Source organism: Aricia agestis, chromosome 15 (genome assembly GCF_905147365.1).
Source record: "Aricia agestis chromosome 15, ilAriAges1.1, whole genome shotgun sequence".
NCBI lineage: Eukaryota > Metazoa > Arthropoda > Insecta > Lepidoptera > Lycaenidae > Aricia > Aricia agestis.
Window position 1 is genome coordinate 6,282,215 of NC_056420.1, and position 12,648 is coordinate 6,294,862.

At 39.1% G+C, this 12,648-nt stretch overlaps 1 protein-coding gene across 1 annotated transcript in view; it reads right to left on the reverse strand.

Moving 5' to 3' along the window:
• Positions 1 to 8,358, reverse strand: part of LOC121734083 — a 204,777-nt gene extending 196,419 nt beyond the window's left edge. Inside the window, exon 1 of the mRNA XM_042124494.1 lies at positions 8,322 to 8,358. The gene's annotated coding sequence lies outside the window, so the exon portion shown is untranslated. The remainder of the gene's footprint in view (positions 1 to 8,321) is intronic.
• Between the last annotated feature and the right edge of the window lie 4,290 nt (positions 8,359 to 12,648).

The window sequence follows — 12,648 nt, forward strand, 5'->3', positions numbered from 1 at the left end:
CATGTCCCTATGTTTTCCTTTTTTTCATAATTTTATTATTAAAAAAGATAAGAACGTCCAAAAACCCAAAAAAATGGCCAGATTTTCTTCTGTGTTCAAACACCCAGAAAACAAAACTGGCTAAAATATACAAAAAAAAAAAAATATAGGAACACAGCTCAATCCTTCCTTTAATTCTTAATGAAAAAAGTACTTAAATCGGTTAAGTTTTGGAGAAGGAATCAGCGGACAACGAATCGAAGATTTTCTGTTCTTTTATTAGAACTTTTGTCGTGTTGTCTCTATCGCGCTCTGCGGTGGGCGACTTGAGATTGGTGAGACAGCAATACATTTTCAAATACCTATTTTCAATTTCTCTCGCCCCTGGTGTATCCTCTTAAGGCACTCCGTTTACGGAGATGCCGTAATTTACCGTTTTTAAGGGGCTTATAACTCAACATTCCTTTCCCAGTTATTAATTTCCTATTTTTGTTTATTATACTCACCAGCTTCCAAAGTAATACCAATTTATTAAAATTCAAGCATACTTTCAGTATCTCCCTAGTCTAGTATTTACAAATTAACTTTCATTTGAAACACACGCCAGTAGATCGTCAATTTTATGTACTATGTAGTACATAAAAGTATCCCGCGATCGAATTTCTTTAGGTCAATTTTGAACTAAGAGAAGTAAAAAAATAGGATTTTGCTGCGATCTCGGCAACGCGGGAAATGTATGGTCGAGGTCGTTTGCTCGGAAGATGGCCTTAAGGCGACGCCTTGATAATTTGGCTGTATTGATATCGATTTTTCTCCGCGATGACTAAAGCTAGGAAATTAAAGTTCAATGTCAGTATTCATCATATCTTTGAATTACCCATAGCATTACACGATTGGTCAACTTTTATAACACAGAATAATCAATCAAAAAGGAATTATTATTTTGCCAACAGAGGAGAGTGATTTAAGCTTCCAAAATTTGTACATAAATTGGTTCAAGCAAACACTTTAATTTTCCTATAGCTTAAATGAAATGTATTTATGGTTTTTAAATTACGCGACAAAAACCATTTTGTCGCTTACACCCTTTCCATTTATTGCTGAAAACATATCCAACACGGTTTTTTTGTTAGCTGAAAGTTTTTCCTTTCTGCGTAATGAGTATAGGTAAGGGATTATAAAATTTAATTATTATATTATCTCTACGTTTCAGGTATATTTTAGTGGCAACGTAAGATTATGAATTTGTGACCATCATAAGTGTGAGATTTGCAAAAAAAAAAAAAACAAAATTACTACCATCAAATAATTATTACCATCCACCAAAAAGTATAAAATAATTTTTAAGCTCTAGTCAATCTTACGGAAATTAAGTATAAAATCGGTTTCATAATTTTCGGTACCTTGTATAACACTGTTCCTTGAGGTTAAACTGTGGGTAACTCTTGCTGGTAAACCTCTTGCTGGTAAACCTGTCTTGACACAAACCTAAATGAAATTTTGACGTGGGAGAGCCATGCTTCGACACGAATGGGCCGGCTCGACCGGAGAAATACCACGTCCTCACAGAAAACCGGCGTGAAACAGCGCTTGCGCTGTGTTTCGCCGAGTGAGTGAGTTTACCGGAGGCCCAATCCCCTACCCTTTTCTCTTCCCTACCCTCCCCTATTTCCTTCCTCACCCTCCCCTGTAATTCCCTTCCCTACCCTCCCCTGTTACCCCTTAAAAGGCCGGCAACGCACCTGCAGCTCTTCTGATGCTGCGAGTGTCCATGGGCGACGGAAGTTGCTTTCCATCAGGTGACCCGTTTGCTCGTTTGCCTCCTTATTTCATAAAAAAAAAAAAAAAAATTAAGCATCAAAATATGGGGTGTATCTCAAATAAAATGTACGCCACCGAATTGTGACATAGTATATATAATGAGGCTCATTTGAATATTCCATTATAGGGGAATGTGACTTTGATTTCCCAGCCGATATTATATTGAAACAGGATTTGAACGTTGAATTTCTTCAATATTACAGTCAGATTTACTTTTGAAACCTTTTAGCGACTTCACAGTAATCGGTACCTGCAATAAACTTATAGGTCCGAAATGTTGTATAGATATATTTATAGTTTCTTGGCAACTTTTGAATATAAGGAGAAAACGATTAGGTCACATACCAGGTATAGGACAGGTAGAATAGCGTTGCCGTAGATAAAGAGTTAAGTTCAATTTTTTAATATTGGAACGAAGGCTAAACAGAACGATATTTGATCTTGATTTGACCTCGACACTTATTAGTACCTGCATGTTAGGGCGGAGGGCGTTGATAGTAAGTATTCCTGTGCGTCAACTAGATGGGGTTTTTTAAAAATAAACAGCGACGCGTTGTCAGTAGCCCTGGGCGTCAATAGATGGCGTTATATTAAATTTTTTTTTTGAGTGTAAGTATAATATAATATGTATACAGGTTTTTTGAACATAAGAAATAATTTCGTTCTATTTGGGTGTCCCTTGACACCTCTCAAGTTTTTTTTGGATAGCTGTATAGGACATTTTTGACAGCTGCCAGACATCCAGTATTAGAATTTGAGATTCTATGGCAGGGGCAGAGTAGACAGAATGATAGAGTATGCCGACGTAGAACTGATGTTGAAATTTTTAAATTTGACGTATTATGACGAGAATCGTCGCTAGGGTTGTTAACTTGTTACCTACGAATTTAAAACTATGACATATTCGATGGACGTGTTATTCTTTGGTCGTATTGTTGTTTGTGTTTTGGCACATGCGATTAAAATTGTCAGGATCCAATTTCGAAATCTTTATTTTAAATATTTAAAAATAAATTATATCAGCCAGCGCGAGGCACATTCCGTTCATAATCCTAGTGAAACCCGACGAATTTGACAGATATTGAAACCTGTCCGTCTCTTTGCAGTCGAACTACTGGTCGTTATGTCTATTGTGGCAGGGGGGAGCAACAGTCAAAAATATCCGGCAGTGTAAGACGAAATTCCTACAGTTATCCCGAAGAAAGAAAATGAGCTTTACATTGTATCGAAGGTCAGGTAGACCTTTAGAACTGGATAACTCCTAAAGTAACCGCGACCGAAACTCCATAGTTGCTGGTCGTTCTTACCTCTATAATAGGGGTCATAAACAGATAAACTATTACTAGCTGATGCCCGCAACTCCGTTGCGCCAAAACTCGTTTATCGCGCGGGAACCGTACATTTTTCCGGGATATATATCCTATGTCCTTCCCCGGGACTCAAAGCATCTCCATATTTCAGTCAAATCAGTTCAGTGGTTTGGGCGTGAAGAGGTAACAGACAGACACAATTTTGTATTTATAATATTAGTATGGATTATTAGAATAGCACAATTATAACTTTGATTTATAATAATTCTCAAATCATAACAAAGAGTTTTTTTGCTTCAGAGTTTGAAATTATAGTTGCACAAACTCCAGAGAAACCTTACAAACATTACTTCCAAGAATACTATTTCAAACGCAATTTGAAACTTACTGAGCATTGTATTTTGCTGATGAACTATGAAATAAACTTTTAATTTGATTTTTAACACGTTTGTATCTTAATATTATGTATAAATAAGAATAATAACTAGAGATCGCCCAATGGTCGAAATTCGACCTCACGTTCAACGACATTAGGACTACTACCTATATTTTGTAAAAAAATATTGACTTTATCATATATTTTTTTTCAACTCTTGTCTCTGGGACTCAGCTGATCTCATACTGGCCGTGTAAGCATTGTCTCATAGTATCTCAGATTTAATAAAAAAAACTATCATCTATTTCCAATTTTGTCAACAGACTTCAACCATAAATAAAAGAGTATAATTCCTGTGTATCACTCAAATATATGTCAATTTTTTAGTGTGTGTGTTGTAGTGTGTGTAATGTTTTATCTGTTAAATTAATGTATGATAAATGCATAATTTCAAAATAATATTAGCTCGATGCACTCCTTCACCATATAAACTATAACTGTGCAAAATTTCATTCACCTACGTTTCCCCATTTTTCGTCAAAAAGGATACAAAGTTTTTCGCTTGCGTATTAATATATAGATAATAGTTTATAAACCATAATCCATACTAATGAGAAAGCGTCGGTCCGTCACCTCCTCACACTAAAACCGCTGAACCAATTTTGATGAAATTTGATATGCACATACTTTGGGCGTCGGGAAAGGATATTTTTTTTTACCCCGGAAAATTGTACGCTTGTCGCGCGATAAACGCATTTCGGTGCAAGAAAAAATTCCTTGTACCTCGCAAGGGATTTTTCCAGCAAAAACTATCCTATGTCCTTTCCCGGGACTTCAAGTATATTTGCATACCCATCAAAATAGGTTCAGCGTTTTAGGGCCAACCCACACGTACCACGACCACACGACAACCACAACCACACCACAAGCACACAACGTGGTCGGGCGTATATTTCGTATTGACAATGAATTGAACCATTCACACGTACCACATATTGCAGTCGTTGTTGACCACTTGTGTGATACCGACCACATCGCAACCATGGCCGACCACATCGCAACCACAACGTTGCGTCGATGCAATGACAATGCGCGCACACCGCCCGCGCCCTTCCCCTCTCCGTTTCATTGACTTTCGTACGTAACCACATCGCAACTGCTGGGGTCAACGCAACCACGTTGGCATTTTGTCGGTACCACAACGCAACTACAAAAAGCTGCAGCGACACCATTCACACGTAACCATTGCTCGATGACATTTTGTCGTTGCGATGTGGTGTGGTTGTGGCCCTTAAAGGCAAAGAGGTAACATACAGACACACATACACACTTTCGCATCTTACTATCGAGAACTAATTCGCAGATAAAGGAATTATGTTTCAGAATCGTCTTACTGCTGTTGGCAGACTTAAGGAGGTCGTCCTATTTGCATTTAAAGCGGATATTGAGGGCTAAAAATAGAAAAGTACCCAAAAAGAAGCTTTCCAGACAATAAATTTCTTAAACGACCACGGCCTTAAATGTTTACGTATTGTCTCTTTTTGTTCCCCGACGCAATTAAAGTTATTACTTCCGTTCTACAGAATAACACAATTTTTCCCCTTTCCCGCAAAGTCTGAAACGGGCACCATAGTCTTGATGATTCTTGATGTTGTTTCCTGTCAAAGGAAAATCAGAAAAACAAAATGCCATCAACAACAATAAATACATGTCCTAAATTTACTGTATAATATTATTTAACAATATTATGTTATTCATGAACTAATCGACTACACTCCACCTCCCTAAATTAATTCATGTATAACATATGACCGATAGTGTCACTTTTGTGAACTCACTCAAAGGACATACGAATAAGTCCAACTTGCTGTTGACTTTGTTAAGTGTTCGGATTGCTCCTACAATGGGCGCGTATTTTAATAAGTTTGTTCTAGAGTGCGGCGTCGCGAACAGCTCGGGAGACCGCCTCCGCCACACATACCTATCGGGGACATTCAATGCCAGCCATTGCAGTAAATCCGGATAAATTAATTTGCCACGCAACACTTTCAACATAAAACACGCCAAACTCAAGTCCCTCCTGGTCTCCAACTTGTTGTATCCCACCCTAACCCAAACAGCCTAACACAAACAGCGTCGGATACATCAACGGGTAGAAAGGATACACTCAATATAGTTTTAAATAGAGAAAACGCAAATACTTGTTTTGAATGCGCACCAGCATGAGCTTGTACTTGCTCTTATGCGGGGCCCACACAGCCGCGTTGAACTCCAGCTGACTTCTCACGAACGCATCATATAACGTTGTAATCGCCCTAACATTCCGAAACGTCGCGGACCTTCGTAGTACGAAGCCTAAACGCCGGTATGCCTTCTTACAGACGTTAGAAACGTGATCCCGAAAGAACAGCTTCTCATCCACCAGGACCCCGAGATCCCGCACCGACTTTTCCTTGGACAAAGTAACCTCCTTTACCTTGTAGTCGTGGATCAGGGGAGTGTTCGCTCGGCTAAACGAAATGACCGAACATTTAGAGACATTAAATTCCAGCTTATTCTTCCGACTCCACTCGACTACCCTCGCCAAGTCCCGCTGGAGGCGCTCACAATCATTGATGCCTTTGATCGCCAGCAACAACTTGAGATCATCCGCGAATAGTAGGCATATTACATACATATATAATTATCACCGGTAAGTCATTTATCATAATGAGAAATTTTAATGGCCCCAAATTACTACCCTGACTCACTTCAGATTCTGTAGCATACGGAGCTGATCGACAGCCCGCAAATTCTACGTACTGCCTCCTGTCTCTCAAGTAATTTACGAAAAATAGCAGTAGCTTAGGAGTAAAACCTATTTTAGCCATTTTTGCCAGCAGAATGTCATGATCGTTTAACGTTGTTCGTGGCGGCTGAAAAGGAAGATCTTCCGACCGAGAGAGATAGCATGCTCGGTCAGGCCGAAGCCCACTGACGTCATCTCAGACGTTGTATATATCTTGCCGTTCAATGATATTCTATGTTACTAACGTAACTAGATTGGAAGTTTACGGTAGCAACGCGTTGCCACTTCGAAGATGTCTGCAGGCATATCTCACATACATAATGACATAACCAATATATGACTTGACATTGTCTTTTGAACAAAAAAGTGGTTACGCATTTCTGAGAATCTTTTGTAAGACATTGCTACTCTAGTATTTTAGAAACTCATTGTTGCCGTTCTCCGAAACTTCGATAGCGCGATGCAGGAATGTTAGGCGAATTGTGGTTACCGCCACATCACTCCCCCCCGAAGACCTGTGGTATTCTTCGATGCGCTTGTATTGTCAGGTGTGGGCCGAAGCTACGCGTGCAATGACCAGGAGAGGGACCCCGTGCTCTGCTTGTTGACCGGCCGTTGTAGCCTATGGCTGCCCCGTTCAAGCCAGACACGGGTTCGACCAGTGCGGAAGCCTAACGCGGCTTATGGTCGAGGCGACCCGGTTATCCTTGATGTCTGCTGACGTGGTGCGGAGGGGCGGGGAGTGTTGATGATGATCGATGTCCAGAAGGATGCGTGTTCTTGTCGGTGGTCACCAATTTAACGTTGTTCGTGGCGGCCGAAAAGGAAGATCTTCCGACCGAGAGAGATAGCATGCTCGGTCAGGCCGAAGCCCACTGACGTCATCTCAGACGTTGTATATATCTTGCCGTTCTCCGAAACTTCGATAGCGCGATGCAGGAATGTTAGGCGAATTGTGGGTACCGCCACAATCGACAACATCGAATGCTTTTCGATAATCTAAATAAATCGCATCTACCTGCAACCCCCTATCTACATGGGGTGTAATATACCCCATCGCTTCTAGTAAATTACTGCTAGTACTCCTGTTTGGACGAAAACCGTGTTGGCAATCCGTCAGCGACGATTCAATTTGCACTTGGATGCCCCTTTGAATGGCGGCTTCAAATACTTTGGCTGGCGTCCACAGGATCGCCACCGGCCTGTAAGACTCGACTCTGGTTTCGTCTCCTCCTTTGTGTATAGGTACAACGTGGGACCTTTTCCACCTATCCGGAAAGTACGAGCTACCTAAACATAAATTAAATATATGCGTCATCGGCTTCGCTAATGCCGTCCGGCAGTCTCTTATTAGAAAAGCCGGGATGCCATCCGGGCCGGCCGACTGTTTCGGTTTTAGAAGCTTGAGAGCTGTGCTCACCTCCTTTATTGTGAGGGACGGCAGGTATACGCGCGAGCTGCCACCGCCTCCCGCCGCGACGGCCTCGTCCACACTTAGTTTCGCCTTCGTTTTATTAAACACCGAGTAAAAGTAATTAGCAAATTCATGCGCACTTTGCTGACTAGATAACTCCTCCCCATTTTTTATAATTTTACTACATTAGTAGAATGTTTTTTACATTTAATATAATTCCAGAACATTTTTGGGTCCTTAACTAAATTATTCAGTATACGTTTCTCATAATTTTTTAGGGCGATATTTATAGTTTTTTTAATGTTAGCTCTGCAAGAGGCAAATATTAGGTAATCGTCCTGAGACCCCGACCTTTTATACTGCCTATGTAAACGTGACTTTAATTGTATATCTTCGATAATATCTTTCGTGTACCATTCGGGATAATTCCGTTTCGAGTTTAGCTTTTTGCGTTTGGGGGGAACACTAATACTAAATATAATTATCATAAATATTTTTATAAAAATATTCTAGTGCCTCCTCAGGGCTTAAAATATCGTATAAGTGATGCCAGTTTACGTTGGCTATCGAAGAATACAATAGGTTAAGATCCGCCTTGTAAAAATTCCATTCAAAATTATTACTTACGTTTACTCGCTGGTCCGACTTATCTGGCACAACCGATGAATACCCCGTTCGCAGTTCAATCGTTAGCGGCGGGTGGTAGGTATCGACGGGCACCACGGCTTCGTCCGCCCGGCTCACGAACATACCATTGCACAAACAATCCGAGCACAACACCAAATCCAACTGTCTACCGTTACAGTTAGGTACATCATTCATCTGAGGGAATTCACAAAACGACATGAAATACTCTATGTAGTTTTTAACATATTCACTTGTCGAATGCAAATTAAAATCACCAATGACAATGACTTTGTTATACTTTACACACAAATCCTCGATAATCCTAAATAGCAACAAGTATTCAAGGTCTTTAGTATTTGGCGGTACGTAAACCACGCAACACAAAAACAGATATTTACAATGCCTATCGTACACTGTTGCACTAATTAGTTCAAACGAGCACCGATCAACACTAACATCACTCGGCTCGACTCGTCGCAAGCGCAAGTTATGTGTGGCCACTAAAAGCGCGCCACCCTGCTTTCGTCCGTCTGCTCGATCGCAACGCAAGATTTGATACCCTGGCGGTATTAACTCCGCATCCATAATAGATTCATTGCATCCAGACTCAGTTATTGCAATAAGGTCCGCACACAAGGATTCCAAATTATTATAAAATACGTTCTAATAATAAAAATTTTGTGCGTAGACCTCTGACATTCTGATAAAAAATAGTAATATAATTAGCTTCTTTCTTCAAATGTTTGCCTTTTTGTTTTCCGAAACCAAAACCATTCAGAAAATTCCGCATTAACGGGCCAAACATCTGGTTGACATAGTTTTCTATAAACAGATTCAGACGTCATTATGATGAACGATGCATACTTTTTCTCATTTTTGTGTCTGATTTTTATAATTTTCAAATCTACTGTTTGTCCACATATTTGCTTCACATGAGCTGTTAATTTTTCTACTGAAGTACTAGCTTCTAGTCTCCAGACATGAAGGTTTTTCTTCTTTTCCACTGCCCTTATTTCCATTGAATCCATACTCACCTCGTTTAACTTCTTGGGTTAGAGATGTCCTATTGATCTTCATTATCATGGGGTCAGCCTCCCCTTGCTCTTTTTCTCCATAGCCCCCGGCCGAAATCAATGTTACAGTTGTTGTTTTAGTTTGCGCCTGAGCTGCTATCGAACTACTTGATGACGCTGATTTCGTGGCCTCACGAGATTGAGACGGGTGGGTATTTACGATTTTTTTTCATTATGATGAAATCCTTTGCTATTTTTTTTTTACTAAAAATCGTGGAATTATTCTGTTTTTTGGTGTTAATAATGCTCCCACTTAAAGATTTCGTTCCTCGATGTGGTTTAGTGTTGTCCACCGCCGCATGCTCCAGAACTCGATTTGATGTTGATGCTTGGTTCTGCTGCTGTCGCGGTATAATCGCCTTATATTGTAGCTTCAACAATTCCATCTTCGTAGATACACATATTTCTTGAAGATGTATAATTTTTTCGGTTTGAGCATCTATACGTTTCAGTAATTCCAACGTAAACTCCCGAAATTCTGACCGAGAGATCCACTAGTCGTTGTTATCCGTCGCGCTGCGGTTGCCTCAACGAGTGTTAACATTGGTGTTGAAAATATGTGTCTCCAACTCCGATAGACGTTGAATTTCATCGGGCGAGATTCCTTGCACCTCCACTTCGTTATTCGCATCACTATTTGTGGACATTGTAACTTAATTTATTTAATTTTCAAAAAATATACAGGGAGCAATTGTTAACTTGACGATTGTCAACTACCCTAAACATTTTCAGATATCAGTGTTTGTACCCTAAAAAGGATTAAAAAAGAAGGCCACATAAATAAAGGCGTGTGGTTACGGGAGTTTGGCTGGAAGGTGTTAATGCATCCGCCGTATAGTCCTGACTTTGCACCTTCAGATTTCCACCTGTTTCAATCGCTGCAGGATTCCTTAGGCAGTGTCAGGTTGACATTACAAGAGGACTGCCAAAACCACTTGTCGCAGTTTTTTCATCAGAGGCCCCAAAATTTTTATAGCAATGGGATCGTGTCCCTACCAACAAGATGGCAAAAAGTTGTGAAACAAAATGACACCTATATATTTTAGTCAATTGTAAATAAACTTTATAAAAACAACCTTTCGAATGTTTATATAAAATGCGAAAAAAAATCCGCAAGTTTTTAATCAACTTGCAAGGGAGGGTTATTAGTTTCAGGCATGTACAAGTATGTATTAAATAAACAATAAACATATTTGAGTATAATTAATACAATCTATGATGCTTGCGAGTAATAATATAATACAGGAAAATATTTAACATTTAAATTAAATTATATTTAAACTTAGAAACAGTAGTGACAATTTAGTTTAAGAAAATGAAGATAATTGTTTGGTTAAATTATATTTTGTAATATATTTCATGATGTACGGTAAGAATTAAAGAAGAAGTTTTAACACTCCGACAAAAACATGCAAGAGTTTTCGTCAAAAACAAAACACAATGAAACGTATTGCAAAATAAAATTTAACCAAACAATTATTAATACAACAACAATAAACTCATTCTTGAAATGAGTTATCCAAACTAAAATATAATAATATTGTCATAAATAATCAAGTATCAAAAGGTCCTATACATAAATTAAACAGAATAAAAAAAAAGAAAAAAAAAAACTATAATTCCGACTATAGACAAGGTTGCGATACGTAGATTTTTTGAATTTGCCGCCTTTTTCCAGTCTCATCTTTCGCTAGCCAGACTTTAGCTCACATTAGACATTAGAGACATATATTTTATGTCAATTCAATGTTAGCTGCGATCGGTTGTATGTCAAACCAGAGATAGATATTGAATATTGGGAACGGCCGTTATGCGACCAAATTACTTATAGGTCCGCCATCTGCCTAGGAATCAACTCCTCTGATAGTACTTTTGATAGTTTCTTCTATTTGTTTAGTATTTTTCGTTTAGTATAATATTATGTGAAAATAATAAAAAAGATAATGAACTATTTGATCCCTATAAAAGTATATTAATGTACATAAATAAAGATATAAAAATGGAACCAGTCAAGGACATGAATCAATCAGTAATCAGGCTTTTTTTTATGAAATAAGGGGGCAAACGAGCAAAAGCAACTTCCGTCGCCCATGGACACTCGCAGCATCAGAAGAGCTGCAGGTGCGTTGCCGGCCCTTTAAGAGGGAATAAAATAGGGGAGGGTAGGGATGGGAAGGGAAGCGAATAGGGGAGGGTACGGAAGGGAATAGGGTAGGGGATTGGGCCTCCGGTAAACTCACTCTCTCGGCGAAACACAGCGCAAGCGCTGTTTCACGCCGGTTTTCTGTGAGAACGTGGTATTTCTCCGGTCGAGCCGGCCCATTCGTGCCGAAGCATGGCTCTCCCACGGCTTAGATTATGTAATAACTTGTGTAGTAACGAAAGCTATCTCTTACCCATTATATCTGACTAGATGACGCCCGCTCCGTTGCGTTGCGCCAAAATTCGTTTATCGCGCAGAAACCGTACATTTTTCCGGAATAAAAACTATCCTATGTCCTTTCTCGGGACTCAAAGTAAATGCCAAATTTCAACAGCAGTTTGAGCGTGAAAAGGTAACAGCCAGATAGACAGGCACACTTTTGAAATTTATAATAATATTAGTATGGAAGTATGGATTCCAGTTAAAAGTGTAAAGGGAAAAGGTAATAATCTCTTTCATTTTTTTCTAAAATTTATGACTATGCAGTAAATTTTAAAGTTGTTGGCGTACCTTTTTACGATTGCCAATCCCTTAAGGCGTTGCAACTGACTAATTGCTAATCAATAACTCAGTTCTAGCACATTTAGGGCTGCTGATCTATATAGGCAGTCTATGACTAGAAATCATTTTTATGATCAACTTTGGAAAAGTAAATTAAGAGAATATTGCGTTTTTATAGACATAAATGATGAGACATTATAGACGTCTTTCGGAATAATAAACATAAATTATATTACAGTAAGAACGGGGTTGATTACAGTGATAAGACGGCTCTTAGGAGCCGGGTTAGGCGTTTATCATATTATTGCGCTTAGAAATATTTTACCTCTGACGTATTCTCTGTGGCAACGACTTAAGTGTCATATTCATAGAAAATATAAGGCTAAATAATCCTAACCTCTAAGTATTATTATGCATGATATCTCTGTATGCTTTAGTTTGATTTATTGCTAACTAGCTATCCCGGCGAACTTCGTGTCACTTTAAAGCCTTGCTCGGACTTCAAGGATTATTTTAAGACTAAAATTAGCAGAATCGGTCCAGCCGTTATCGAGTT